This window comes from Stenella coeruleoalba, assembly GCF_951394435.1.
Source record: "Stenella coeruleoalba genome assembly, chromosome: 12".
NCBI classification, from domain to species: Eukaryota; Metazoa; Chordata; class Mammalia; order Artiodactyla; family Delphinidae; genus Stenella; species Stenella coeruleoalba.
Window position 1 is genome coordinate 28,753,663 of NC_137158.1, and position 16,067 is coordinate 28,769,729.

Consider the following 16,067-nt stretch of genomic DNA (forward strand, 5'->3'; position numbering starts at 1 on the left):
ACCTACTATGTGTCAGGCACTGATATGAATATTTCTGTAAGGTTTATATTTAAGCGCTATTTATTAAAAAGATTTATGTTAGAAACTGTATATTAACGGCAACATGCAATTTTTTTTCTCATTTCTAGAAGGCAATGTAAATACTTAAATAAGTATTTTAGTAGTTTTAGGACTAAGTACTAAACCTAATGTAGATTTCTTATATCTAATTTATAAAATTCTTTTTTCACACTATTTTCAGTAAGTTGCCTGCTAAATAGAACCACCACCCAAAACAAAGAAACCTAGAACAATTATAAGGACCTGAGATAATAGAAGGAACAATGAGTATAAATCATTTTGAGAGCAACCAAATTGTCTCACAACTTGGATAACTATGTCAACCAGTGACTCCTAACAACACAGCTAAGATGAATAATAAATCAAACTTTAAAAAAAAAAATACAGTACACAAAAAAAATACAGTACAAATGGATCCATTTGTAACTTTTTGCATTTCAGACTGTTCCTCCACTGCCACAGATAAATAAGAAATATAAGAAATATTTTTAAATAGCCCTTACATATAAACTTTGTATAAATGGCCATATATATGTCACATATCACAATGCATAGATAGATGAATAAGAGATAAATATAAAGAGAGATAAAATTGATATATTTATATAGGTATATGAAATCTCACTAAAATATGTATAAATATATAAAATATAATTTTAAACCATATCCTTTGGGAAGAAGAACTGAAGTTTTCAGTTTCCAGTTTGTAAATTATAATAGTATAGAATTTTTGTTGACAAGCATATTTTGTAAAATAAAATATTAGGTAAGTTTCACCAGGATAATAGCTTACATTTTTTGGCTGAATGATCTTACTAAGCTCCTGAAAGGCATAACCGTTTTCTTTTGTTGATCAGTCAAGAGATATAAGATTATTCAAGGACTTTGATGTGCTTTTATCAAGCTACATCAAGCCTAAAATCAACTCCATCAAACAGAAAGATTTTTTAAAATTTTGTTTTCTTAGGATAAAAAGAAAGCATATGACTTTGGATTAAGAAAAATAAAACAAAACCAAAACAGGGAAGTTAGCCTGCAACAGACAGGTGAGTCATAAAAGTGAGGTCCTGCATGGTGAATCATCCAGAGTGGCATTTTATTTAGCTGTTCTATTTCAGCCTTATGTCCCACCCCGCTTTTTTAATATCTTACCAAAGAACAAAGGCGATCAAAAGGAAAAACAATACAGTCATTAAGTGGTAACTGATAGAAGAGGCTTTGGGGTTAAAATTAATAAAACCAGCATGGTGTACATTAAGACTGTATAAATATTTAAGGAACTACAGCCTACTTGGAGATGTAAACCGATTAGCAAAACTACTTAACCTAGAGATGCAAATGTTTCAGGTAGATAAAATAAACACAGACTGCTTGTTGGAAACATGATCAGTTTTCATTCTGGGAGTGCTTTATTTCATTAAAGTTTTAATTGTTAAAATAAAGTTCTTTTGATGTTTTGTGTAAAAGGTTTTATGTTGCAGCTAATGCAATTTAGGAAATAGAATCACAAATAAAATCATTGCACATGTTTTTCTTTTCTTGTCAGGTCCTGTATTACAGTGCAAGTTTGGCTTTTCACATTGAAATTAAAGGAAAACTATGATACAAGGAACAAAAGATTCATCCTTCAGGATTATCTTTGCTAGTGATATTAATACACAAAAACTTGTCTACAGGAAGGCATGTACTTAAAGGTAAAATACTTATTTATTTATAGCATTTCAAATGATATACAAAGTAATTTAAAATAAAAAGTATTTAATGAAAATAGTTCTAAATCACTATTGTTTAATCCATTTTCTCTCTCTCAAAAAACCTAGTACACAATATGTTGAATTAAAGTTTCAGTAATTAATGTTAACTATCTAGATGAAAATTTAAAAACTAGAATTATTGACTGAATGCTTGTAAATATATGCACTCTTAGATTTCTTTAGACAAAACATCTAGTAATTTACTGGTATTTTATAATTTTTATCTGAACCCTATTATATCACACAGCCTTGACAATGTTTAGAATTGATATTATAATATAGATTATATCCAAATGACATCAAAATACCCACCTGAATAAGAACATTTTTCCAATTATTTGGGTAAAACTAAATGTTCAACTGTATTGAAATGCTCTGTTGGATCAGCAATTTCATAATTTCACAGGATTCGTTGGGATCAGGTGTACTATGAACAGAGATGTGTCTTGTATCAGAATTTTTTCACATAGATCTATATTTATGGTATTTTTATGCTGAATTTCTGTGGAAACAGTAATTCTTACCAATAGATTGGATCTATGTAGAATATATACCCATATCCAGACCAGTGCGTTCAAGTCCCTATTTGCAATTTTAAATTTGTATTTGTGGAAATACTGAATACATGATTTGAACAGGGAAAAAAATGATAGAATAGACAATAATTCTGAGTGAATAAGTCAAATCTTTCCTAACCATTGCCAGAGTGCTGGGGAGAAGTATTCATAAATGGGGTTGTATTCAGAAGACTTTCTCTCTGACTGATATTAGGTACTATGTGGGTCAGCAAACAAGCCAAGACAATGGTCCATCAAGAATACCTTGTCCCAAATATGTCAAATATTTAAGTTTTGTTTTTCTTGTTCTTGTTTTCCACATCTTCTCACTGGCCTACTTTTCTTACTTAAGAAAGAAAAAAAAAAAAGCCTATCCTTCTATAGCATTAATTTATAGCTCTTGGCAAAACCCAATATCAGACTATTTTCTTGACATTATCTGTTTTATTTAATACTACCTTCAAAATTCATGTAGCTAATAGAAATAGAGAAGTTTGGAGTTCTATGTTCGATAACTTGTTTTTTCATTTTAAGAAGAAATTTATAGAGAGAATTATTCAAATATTTTAGCTTTTCTAAATTTTAAATTCTGCTTCAAAGTTTCACATTACGTATATCCTGATGAAAAAAAAATATTGATGGAAGAATATATTACTTTTGTCTACATCCAGGCTAAGACATACATCAGTTTAAGACTAATTATTTGCAGTTTGCTTGTACACTTTTGCTTGTAAGTAGAGGCACAGATATTTGCTGACCCATTGCTTTGCCCACCACAGAAAATCACTAAATCATACAACATAAGAGCCTATGTTAAATGTGTAATACATGTTAAAAAGAGAATCCCTGTTACTTCTCCCAGTTTAGGAAGGCAAATCGTATCTATCAGTATCTAGATGAAATGAACTTAATTCTGCATTTTACACAAAAGGCAAATTCAGAAAGTCATTATCATTTCTAGCGTCCTGAGATAAAATGTGTCCCACCAAGTTGCATGAAGTGGACGAAGAGTCTTTCTTTAGTTATAGTAACATGTACTCTTGGTACATGTTACTCTTGGTATAAATCACAGTTCTCTCCCATCTAATCTTCAGTGAAAACACTGACAGTGAAAAGCCCCTACACATATGTTCAAAATATGAAACACCTCTATAACCTTCCCACTGGCACACTTCTTTTCTCTATTGATCTATACCAACTCAACTTCCCGCCAGACACTTTTTCAAAAGTTCTAAAACATATACGTGATAGAGTGATAAGGTTTGGAAACAAGAACTTGATCAGTGTGTCTAATGCAGTACTCAGATCAGCTTCTACCTCTGATGCAAAGAGAGGGAGGTGATTATCTAGATAACCCATTCAACAATTCCATGTGAAGTGCATAATTTTTTCTTTATTCTTTACAGCAAATCACTGCCCTTCTCTTGGTAGAGAAAGATACTAAACTATAATTCAGTTAGTACAGGAAAATGTTTGGAAGATCTGTATGTTGTCTACCACCACAACATTTTGCTTTGAAGCACAATTATTCCTTCTGTCATGATAAAAATTACAGCTGAGATTTTTGAGCATTTACTATGTGACAATCCCTAAAATATGTTCTCGGGTTAGACTGCAAGAACAATAAACTATTTCAAAATCCTGTCATTTTAGTTGCTTTGGTTTAAGTGCCTCAAATTAAGAGACATAAGGAAAAGGCACTGCCATTTTGTAGTTTTCTCATGTTAACATACGGATAATTTAAAGATGTTTTTACCAAAAACATAACACTAATTAATATCTCTCTCGTAAAGGACACACTGCTTTAGTATTCTAGGGTCACAGCAATTTCACTGATAGTTTCAGTAATAAAAAAAATTATAATTGTCAACCACTTAAAGTTTTTATGGAGCTCACATAAGCCCTGGGAAATTCCACGAAGAGTAAACATATGTGTGAAATAGTTTCTGCAGCCATTTCAAGGAGTTTAGAGCAGAACGAGAATTGCTAAAGAAGAGTAAAATTTTTCTAAGTGAAAACTTGACGTGTGGACAACTGGGCCAAGGTGGCAGGAAAAAGCCATATCACATATTCTTTCTTCATATGAAATACACTTAGCCAGGAAAGTGCAATGACCACAATTAGGATAGCTAACCAAAAAAAAAAAAAAAAAAAAAACAGAAAAAAAGGTGGAACTTGAGATAAGAGAGAATATTAATGCGACGAGTTTTTATGAATAGTGTATATCTTTCTTAGTATACAGTTAATAGATTTTATCTAAATTTTATAAATCAATAGAAAGTGGTGGAAGCATATTTGATTGCTAAATACAATTCAACTGTATCTAAAGGATTAAAATATTATAATAAGAAAAAATTAAAGAATATAATGGCAAAAACTTAGGAAGGTGAATCAGGTAAGGAAGTATAAGGAATTAAATTATTTCATTTTTTTCAATATTTCATAACAGAAAGCCTGTTGATATTATGTGAAGTTTATAAACAAGGAATATCTTTTTAAATGTGTAATATAAAGTTATTAAGCTAAGTAGTAAAAAGTCTAAAATGAAACCTAAATTTGACTAAAGCTTCAGACCATAAAATGTGAGCTCTAAGGTCTGGTGTTAAGTAAGAGTGACCTTTGTTTTTCTTGACGAGAACAAAGAAATAAAACACTAGGCACTAGATATTTTTGACACTTTTGAGGGAATTATCTACTTGACAGTATATCAACAGGGATGAGTCAAGTGGTAAAGGATTATAGAATTTAGGTCAAGGTGGAAATGACAGAAAATTCAAGGGAACAGGGAGGCATTTTATCAGACATTCTTTCATTTTATATGATAAAAGTGAAATCTGCAGTCATTTTTAGAAGTAAAGTTTCTTTATGTTATCTTGCCCAGTTGAAAAAAAGAATAGCAAACGTATACATAAGTGTGTGTCTGCATGTGTGTATGTGTGTGTCTGTGGTGGTATGTGAATGTGCAGTAGTTCCCAATCATATGAGGCCTGTGGAGGTAATAAGCAGGTGTCAGGGCTTGTTCCACAGCACCCTTGAGGGCATTGGAGAAAGGAAGATAATAAGTCTCTGAGAGTCTATCTCCCTGTAGCAATATTTGAATCCAATCTAATAGAGAAGGAAGGTAAAGTCAGAGATAGAAACAGGTGACATTGTGCAGAGACATAGAACCAGACACTTAAATCTACTTCTCTAGTGGTGCATTTTGATAGAAAAGTAATTGTTTTGAGGCCTAGAAATTATTGAGCATAAGATTTATAATAATAATTACATAGCTACCAGTTTAACCACCATCTTACAATTTTGTTTCCTGTGAATGAATGAAATTGGCAATATTTTTCCCAGTTGTGTCTCCAATGTCATGTCATGTAAGAACAGTGGTCAGACAGCATTTCAATCACATCCTTTAGTGATACACCAGGTAACATCGGACTGTGCGAGCAGGCTGATGTGGGAATCCTGGTACTGTCTCTTAATAAGCCTGGGCAAGTTTCAGTGTCAGTTTTCTCATCTGCAAATAGAGTAATTCTGACCTCATTTACTCATGCCTATCAAATGAGGTAATATATGGGAGCTCTCTGTTACTGTCCATGGAATATAATAAGCACATCATAAATAATAGAAAAAGAAAAACAGTGGAGGAAGGAAGAAGGTCAGGGTGCTATTTTAATAATAACAAATAATTATGCACACACACACCATAATTTTAACTTTCTATTTCCAGAAGCCATTTCTAAAATCAAAGACTCTTTGAGCCATATTATACTTGTGTAACCTGAACAAACTACCTGTGTAAAACCTTAGTCTCCTCATCTTTGAAAGGGACATAATGATAGTGCTTAGCTTCTTAGAGTTGTGAGGTTTAATTTATTAAGCACACAAAAATTGCTTAAGTAGGGCTGGAGTGAATAAGTGCTCCATAAATGTTACTTATTGGTATTCTTTGTATACATATTTTCTCCCCCCAAACCCACTCATTTTAATGGCATAAATTCCTCACCCCTGTGAGATGAAAAGACGTATACAGGAAGAGACAGAGAAAACAAATGTAATTTGGAAAGTAGTATTCACATATCAAGTTTGCTTTTCTTCCAAATTTTGGGGCTAGAGCTTCTTTCCCTAACGTCATCAAATTATTTAAATAAAAAAATAATACATTCAGAATACTGACTGAGTTCTTACCTGTAGGCATTTTGTTGAGCACTTTACTTGATATATAAGATTTAATCCTCACAACGCTAGAAGGAGGTACAGTAATTCCTCCAATATTGCAGAGAGGAAATTGAAGTTCAGAATTGTTAAGTAACTTGTCCAAGGTCATATATCTAGTGATTTAGCAGAGCTGAAATTCAAAGATAGTTATAATTAAACACACCTCAGTTTAAGTATTTATGCTCCTGTTCAAATATTCCCAAGAGAACTCCAGTTTCCAAATAATGATGAATAAACAAGTAGCCAATGGCCAGGTAGAGGCAATTTAGGATGAGCCTAAGAAAGTGTCTGGCTTGCTTGTTCTTCTACTTGTAAACCAACTGTGTATTGGTTGTTAGCCAGCAAAAGGTCTCAAACTATCTAAAAAATGATGTGAATTCTCACTGAAGGGGGTTATAAATTTTTTGTGTCTATTAAACTGAACCAGTCCCCAAATAAACACACTAATTTTACAGAAAGTTATTCAAAACCCCTAGAATTACAGAAGCATTGAATATATTATATATTCCAGAATACTGCAATTACACACTTCAGTTAAGTTCTGAATAAGTAGCTTAGTATAATATTAGTATCTCATTCCTTTTTCCTTTTATAATCACTTTAAAAGGAAGCCCTGGATTTCTGGCTTTGATCTAGAAGACAGCTTAAATCGGACAATCAAAAGAAACCATTGTATAAAAAAGGTGGCAGAGAGGTCCACTTCCCAGACATCCAGTGATAGAGAAACCACAAATCATTCGTATAGCTAAAGAGAGAAAGCAAGTAATGATCTAATTGTTCTCTGTTTTTCTTGTTTTTTACTTCCACCTTCTTTGCTCCACTCTCAACACCATGTCCTTCTATTCAGTTCTCCATATGCATAGATTTGAGGGACAATGCTATTGCCTCCTGATTTCCTATAGTTATGTACTTGGCGTGTTATAACAAAACTTTAAAAATATCTAAGGTGAATATCATTTCTTATGAGAATCCTAAGTAATAATAGCACAAGCTAATATTCATTAAGTGATCACTTGGAGTCAGATACTTCCCTAAAAATGTGTCATCATCTCATTTCTTTTAAATGAGGTTTATTTTGCTATAATTTGCATATAGTAACATTCACTCATTTCAGGCATCTGGTTTAATTAGTTTTGTCTAATCACCCTAATCAAGTTACAGAATATTTTGACCACCCCCTAAAATTCTCTTGTTCTGCTTCAGGGTCAGTTTCTCCTCCTACCCACAGTCCCCTGCAAGCACTAATCTGCAGTCTATCTTTATCGATTTGCCTTATTCCATTTTAAAAGTAAGGCAACTCAGTTTCCAAAGGTCAGGAGTTAGTAAGTGCCTAGTTAATTGGAACAATCGGCATTCAATTCCACATCTGTCTGACTCTGTGACTCTTACTCCTATCTACTTTATGCTCTTATGTCTCTATAGTGTAATCTTCCCCATTAGTTCATTAATGATCTTAAGATCCTCTTTTACTATGCTTAGTTTATTTTAAAAATTAATATGATTGGATGCAGGAAATTATCTCCTAATAGTATGAGGTAAATTAAAGCATATATTAAAGTGTGGCTGTAACTCAGCTACTGATTGCTAAAATTACACTAAAAAGGAAAAAATATAGAGTGACAATTTCAACATGGCAGAATCATTTTTGAGATATCAATTTGTGTTTTCCTCCTTATTTCCCCTTCATTCCTGTTCAAAGTAGGTGTATTCTAAGCAGGCCCTTTGAAATGTCATGCCTCAGGATGTTTTGTAGGAGGAATTATGGAGAGTGTCAGAAGACTTTAAAAACTTGGGGACTCTGAAGAAGTGATGCCATGTGTCTGGGTAGGAGAAAGAGAAGCGCTTTGGGGAGCAAGGTGAGAGAAAGGAAGACTTTTTCCAAATTGAGGAAGGAGACAGAAGTTGAGGGGTTCAGAATAGTAAGATCTATATACCACTTAGTGGCAGCAGCCCACAGAGCTTGCAAGCAAGCATTGATTATTCATTAAGGAAAACAAAGTATTTAGGCACTGAGGTTTCCAATGGTATCCATGCAACACAATTGGTGCAGTAGTAGCCAATCTACCAGATTATAAATGGCCATACAAGCTGAGAAATTGTTTTCTTGTTGGCAACCTGTGGACTGACAAAAAAGCCTAACACACACTGACATTTACTATGCATTGTACACATAAACATACCTAATTCTCACAACCAAATACTATTAGATTAGCATTAACCCCATTTCACAACCAGAGAAACTAAGACAAAGAAATACTACATTCTTTGCTCAAGATCACACAAGTAACCAAGTGGCAGAGACATGATTTGAACCCAAACAGACAGGTTTCTAGCCTGAAAACTTATGCTGTACTGCCCAAGCCTACTGAAATTTCAGTGACCTTGCTTAATGCTGGGAGAAGAGAACTAATATTGACAAATATTGGACTTTCAGGGAAGGAACTCAGATCTAGGGTCAGATTTTTATTTTAGTTCCTTAAAAGAATAGAATAGTATGACTTTTTTTATCCCACTGAGTGTGTGGACATAAATATATTCTGAATACATTAGCAGTATGAAATTTTAGGGATCAGTTATGCATTATAATGGAAGTTTCTGAAGGTATTAAAAACTAATCACAAGGCATTCTTTGTTCATGGATTTGAAGAATTAATTTTGTTAAAATGTCTAAACTACCTAAAGCAATCTACAGATTCAATGCTCTCCCCATCAAAATCCCAAATAATTGTTTTATGGAAATATTTAAAAAATCCTTAAAGTCATATGGAACCACAAAAGACCCAGAATAGCCAATGTTTTCTTGAGAAGAAAACTGGAAGCATCACATTTCTAATTTCAAAACATATTGCAAAGTTAGAGTATTTAAAATAGTATGGTACTGGCATAAAGACAAACATATATACCAGAATAGATGCCCCAGAATTAAATCCACACATATACAGTGAACTGAAATTTGACAATGGTGACACAATGGGGAAAGGATAGTCTCTTTAACAAATATTGTTGGAACAGCTGGATATCCACGTGCAAAAAATGAAACTGTACCTCATCTCTACCATACACAAAAATTAACTCAAATGGATTAAAGACTTAAACATAAGACCTGAAATTGTAAAATGACTAGAAGAAAACATAAGGTTAAACCTTGACATTGGTTTTGAAAATAATTTCTTGGGTATGACAGCAAAAGCATAGACAAGAAAAATAAAAAGTAGGAATACATTAAATTAAACGCTTTTGCACAGCAAGGAAAACAATCTAAAGAATGAAAAGACAACTTAGTAAATAGAGAAAGTATTTGTAAACTGATAAAATTTGTCAATTTTATCTCAATAAAGAAAAGAAAGGGAAAAATAGTTTAAAGGACATAAAAAATGCTATGTTCATTAACTCATTCAACAAATATTTATTGAACATCTAGGGTCCTGGGGACACAAAAGATAGGAGAGAGAGAGAGAAAAATCTCTGCCCTCTTAGGTCTTTACTTGAGAGAAGACTATCAAGAAACACAAGAAATTTCAGATGATGACAAGTGTCATGGAGAAAAAAATATTTTTAGGGAGTACTACATATATACGAGAAGGCCTTATTGATAATGTTATTGTGAGGAAAGAGTTAATACAGCAAGTCTGATTGGTCAATCTTTGAATGGCTCCAGGGGTATCTGCAAACAGGATTGATTCTTGCTCAACCCCCAGGACTGTGACCCAGAGAATGTTCTCTGTTGTTGATTAATAATGTTGTTGCGGGTATTCAGAGCAATGGGACATGCTTCACCAGCTTGTCAGGACTTATCAGGATTGTTTTGTGTGAACATCGAGATTGGTGATACACCTGGCTTTATTGTTGGAGTCTTGAGTGTCCATTACCATATCATGTGACCAGCTCAACATAATAGCCCTGAACCTGGAGACTGAAGCTGGCTTCCCTCGGCAGGCAGAGACGTTTCACGTGTGGGCCTGGCTATGTTTGGGGGAAAATGATGGTGTTTTGAAAATGCTCCTATAGATTGGGGCTGGGCACTGGAGGAGGGGACTGTGTCCAGGTCACACTACCTTCTGTGTGAACTAATTATTACCTACAGTTCTTTATAGCATTTTGGGTTTACCTCTCATGTTAGTTTGAAGTGACCATGACCTCTCCAACCAGCCTGCCATTGTTGATTAGACAAGGGTGGATATTGGCCCTCAAATGGATCTGATTGAGTCTTTCTCCTAAGAATTAGGATTTAGGACAGCATGAGTCAGAGCACTTAAGATTTGAGAAATAGAGAATGGGGGGAAGCATATATCTATAAATAGAAAGGCTATTTTCTGAAAATAAAAGTAGAAAATCTAGACTGCAGAAAAGAAGGAAAAAGCTACAAAGAGAAGTAAATGGGAAACCAATCAGCCTGAACTTCTGGGGCTCAGAAAAGCAGACAGGTAATTCAAGTCCCTGGTCAGATCCAGCTGTATCTTTGGCTTGGATCTTATGACAATTCTGTATCTTTTCAGTAATTTCCTAGCTAGTTTAAATGAGTTTCTTTTCCTTAAAATGGTCCTTAAGACAGCCCCCTGCCCGCCCCCCACCCGCAGAAGTGGAAAGAACATCCTCCATAACATTTTGAGACTTGTCTATCAGTATTTTTCAACTAAGTCACCTGGGGAGCTGTTAAAGTGCAGGAGGTTTGGAGTGGTGCTGATTTTCTGAATGTTTATCAAGCTCCCGGGGATGCCAGTGATGCTGGTTTATGGACCCCTCTCTAGAGGGATCTAGAATTGAATTTGTAGCACAGTGAGTATAAATGGCTACCAAAGAGTTTTAAACTTAAGTTTGGACCCAATTTCTGAATGATTGCGTATACTATGCCAAAATATTACAGATTCTTCTACAGGAAATGGTATAGTACTAGTGGCTTAAAAAAAAAATCAAAACATAGTTGTAGAAAGATAACACTAACAGCAAAGTGGCAAGTGGAAGGGATGGAGAAGTGACAGAGAAAAATAAATCAAATAGGAAAATATTTTACATGGAATTATTGAGAAATACTTGTTTTTATGCCTCATAAAGAATAAAGCTTGGAAGACTTATTTGAAATTTCAGACTGAACACAAGTTTGATGTTTATTTTCTACACTTGAAAAAAAAAAATCCCTGGCTGTTTTTCTTCAAATGTTTGCAGGTGTGGATAATTAAAATACCATACTTACTTTCATTTGATTGTATGAGCATTCTCATGTCTACAAGTGATTCTAATCAACTTCGCTAAATGTCTGGGGGAACCTCTATAATTAACAAAACTTTATGTACAATCATTAGAGTTTAGAATTATAATTTATGTTACATTTCTAATTAGTATTTTTATCCCCTTGAACTTCTATTTTTCTTGGGGAACCAGAATTTACAAAATGATCAAAATACTTTTCATTATTTTAGATAAAATGATTTAGGAATGAATAGAAAACAATCAAGTATTTCAAATAATAAGCCTATGCCCACATGTAATGATTGATTAGATGAAATGACATTCAAGTTATTTGTTCAATTTCATTGTCTATTAGATTTTCAGTGTTATTTTTATATGAATAAATCTTCCTTCATCTTGTAACTGATACACCTTATCTGAGTGCAGCAAACTTACACTGGGTGGCTCTGCTAATGCTCAAGATGGATTTAGGCAACTTTTCTATCCAGTCAGTACCTGGGAACGTGTATAATGCATAATAACAGCTCAGCAGTGAAGAGAAAAGCTTTGGAGTTATAAAGACCAAGAATCAAACATTTACTTTATTTCCAAGGCTTAGATTCATCAAATATAAATTGAGGTAATAATTTCTTTTTTATAGAATTGTTGAGAATTATATGAGGCAGTATACACACAGATGCATACTATATCCTAAAACACATTGCTATTACTACTTGCTATTACTATGATACTTGTATGAATGGACATTATTCCTTTATACTAAAAGGCACTGTGGTAATATAATTATTACAATCATGTTACTTAAAAATTTTAATTTATTTCAAATTGCTCAATTTGAAAGAAATAAATAGCACAGGTGGGTCAGAAAAATTCAAATATTGAATTTTGGAGGACAGTTTAATAAAAATGAACTAACTAAATCTGAATATTTTGACTCTGAATCCAGTGGAACAATGCATCTCAAACCAGAAATATTCCACAGCGAAACCTCCCCAAATTCTCAGTCATAATTTTGAGCTGATGTGTAGGTACCTGCATTTTATTTTTTATATTTCTTATTGGAGTATAGCTGATTTACACTTTTGTGTCAGTTTCAGGTGTACAGCAAAGTGAATCAGTTATACATATATATATACCACTCTTTTTTAGATTCTTTTCCCATATAGGCCATTACGGAGTATTGAGTAGAGGTCCCTGTGCTACACAGTAGGTTCTTATTAGTAATCTATTTTATATATAGTAGATGTACATGCCAATCCCAATCTCCCAACTTATCCCTTATCCCTTGGTAACCATAAGTTTGTTTTCTACATCTCTGACTCTATTTCTGTTTTGTAAATAAGTTCATTTGTACCCTTTTTTTAGATTCCACATGTAAGTGATATCATATGGTATCTGTCTTTCTGTGTCTGACTTACTCAGTATGACAATCTCTAGGTCCATCCATGTTGCTGTAAATGGCATTATTTTGTTCTTTTTTATGGCAGAGTAATATTCCATTGTATATATTTACCGCATCTTCTTTATCCATTCATCTGTTGATGGATGTTTAAGTTGCTTCCATGTCTTGTCTATTGTAAATAGTGGTGCAGTGAACATTGGGGTGTATGTATCTTTTCGAATTATGGTTTGGAATCTGCATTTTAAATGAATACACCAAGTAGATTCTGAGGCAAGTAATTCTCCAGCCACACCCTGAGACACACTACATGAATCTGAGCAAGGGACAGATGCTAAGCTTTGTTCATCTCTTCACACTCAGTGCCTGACTCTGTGCCTAATATGCACTAAGTGTTGGATAAATAATGATGAAATAATATGATAAATAATTAACATACCAAAACCAAACCGATTGATACTGTTACCATTTTGGTAATTATTGCTATTCAGAGTTGCAAGTAAAAATTTTAATTTTTATTCTGACTTGTGAGAGTGGGTGGTTATATTCCAGTTAATTACTGTGATCTGTAACAAAATGGTGATAAGACTAATTTATTTATTTAAAATACAAGGACTTCCCTGGTGGTCCAGTGGTTAAGACTCCACACTTCCACTGTAGGGGTTGTGGCTTCTATCCCTGGTTGGGGAACTAAGACCCCCCCACCAGGTGTGGCCAAAAAAAAAACCTAACGGCATGGCAAAAAAAAAAAAAAAAAAATGCCGTGACCAAAAAAAAAGAAACCTAATGCAAACTGGCATTCACAAAAAAGGACTTAAAAAAAATAAAATAAAATATGAAAAACTTGAATGTGTTGTTTACTTATATTTATACTTAATCTCAGACCCTTTTCAAACATTTGAAACATCAAGACATGAAATTAGAAACTACCTAGTTTCAATACGTGACTCATATTCACCTTGTCCCTGAGAATCAATTTTGCTTTCCAGCTGGTACAAAACAGAACGCTAGTCTTTTGTTTCCCCTTGTCCAGTGAGCTTTAAGCAGAAAAAGTGTGAACAATTACACCTGAAAGTTGAAAAAGGAAAGGGTGCAAACTAACAGAAGGAACTGCCAGATAAGCAAGCAATTAATCAGGATAACAATAAGAGGCAAGATTATCTGCATTACAATCGACAAATGGAAAATGAGCCTGAGCATAAATTAGGCTTGGCTATGGTATCAAAGTTTGACTTTTAGTGAATAAATGTTCAGTTTGTCTCCTGAGAGTGATCAGTATTATATTTGAAGATAAAATTAAAATTTTGGCTTTCAGTGTTTAAAATCAGATATTTTACTTAAGCAGCATTTAAAAATTTATAAAAACACTAAATTTCAAATCATATGTTGGAAAGGACTCTAATACCAGCCCTGAATCTGATAACATTATGAACTTGGACAGATATTTAAATGCCAAAGCTCTGACTTTATTTTTGCCTGTATATCTCACAATGTTATTTGGATATCAAGTTTTTAAAAGGTATGTCTGTGAATGTGCTTTAAAAATGATAATTGATTAGGGAAACACCAGGTGTCATTTTTAATATTTTCTAATATCATCATAACTATAACAATCCCCAGTACACATTTATTCATGTTATTTTTGAGATTTTCATTGCCCTGTGACTGTATTCTGCTAATTATGTCTATAGAAAATATATAAATTAGATGTTAGAAAGATCAGGACAAGTTTTTGAGGGAGTATTTTGAATTATGTGTAAAACTGGGGTATTAAAAGTAGATGGTTGAGCACACAAAGTTCCAGTAAGGGGTTTTAAGTTTCAGAGAGACTTCTGGTCACTATGGTCCACCAAGCTAATAAAAGTAGTCTCTTGTCGAATGCCAAAATAATTCAAATATACAGTAGAGTTTAAAAAGAGGAAAAGACAATCTCAATGATAAGGAAAGAATTCAAGGCTGGAAATTTCATCAGGTACTAAACAGAATAGATCATATAAGTTACTGGAAACTGTTATCACCTAGACGGTTACATGAATTCTCACAGGTGCCTGGTTGTAAAACCATTTTAAAGATACTTTTCCTACTGTTAATTTTATGGGAAGAAATAAAAGAAGCATCCAGTGAAAGATGAGACTCCAAGCTGTTACCATTAAATATGGAATCTAAAATCATGTTATCTAATTAGACACACAAAAAAGTCAGCCCCAAAATTGACCTAAAAACTGGTACAGGATGGATGGCATTCAAAAACTCATGATGAACATGGAGAAGCCCCACTGGAATACCACTGCAATTTAAAGCAAGAGAAAATCACCAGAGCAAACAAGTGACTTACACTGGGGATGAGATAAGAAGCAAATTGCCCAGAACAGAGAGTAAACAACTATGAGAAAAAGAAAAAGAGCAAAATCAAAGAGAACAAAAGAAAAAACTCATACTTTAAGAATGACAGAGAATAGAACCACCCAGGGGAATTTTAGCACTTTGAAAATGTTCAAAGAAAGGATGAGAAGAACTATAATCCATACAGGAAAAAAATAGTTCATTTTGGGAACTATAGGATGAACAAACAAAATTTATAGGATGAAAATTAAAGGCATTGATTTTTTTTTTAAAAAGTTGTTAATAGTTTCTATGGGTAGACTAGACAAAACTGAAGAAAGAATTATAAAATGGGAAGTTAGATTTAAAGAAATAGAAAAAAATACAACATAAATAAAACCTTGGAAAATATAAAGGAGCTGTTAAGAGACATTAAAGAAAAGTTAAGAAGTTTCAACATATAACTAATAAAGAGTTCCAGAAGTAGAGAATAGAGTTAAAAGGTGAGACGATATTTTCAAAGCCATAATAAATGAAAAATTCCAGAATTTATAAAGAAAAAAAATACATTAGTCCTCA

The 16,067-nt window shown here is 33.3% G+C and overlaps 1 long non-coding RNA gene across 2 annotated transcripts in view; it reads left to right on the plus strand.

The window, feature by feature from the left end:
- Positions 1-16,067, plus strand: part of LOC307195393 — a 365,482-nt gene that overhangs the window by 161,607 nt on the left and 187,808 nt on the right. Inside the window, exon 2 of one of the 2 annotated variants that reach the window (XR_013830825.1) lies at positions 1,607-1,754. This is a non-coding gene — a long non-coding RNA (uncharacterized lncRNA). Of the gene's footprint in view, positions 1-1,514; positions 1,755-16,067 lie in introns of those variants that run through there. The other variant, XR_013830826.1, reaches the window with a different exon arrangement.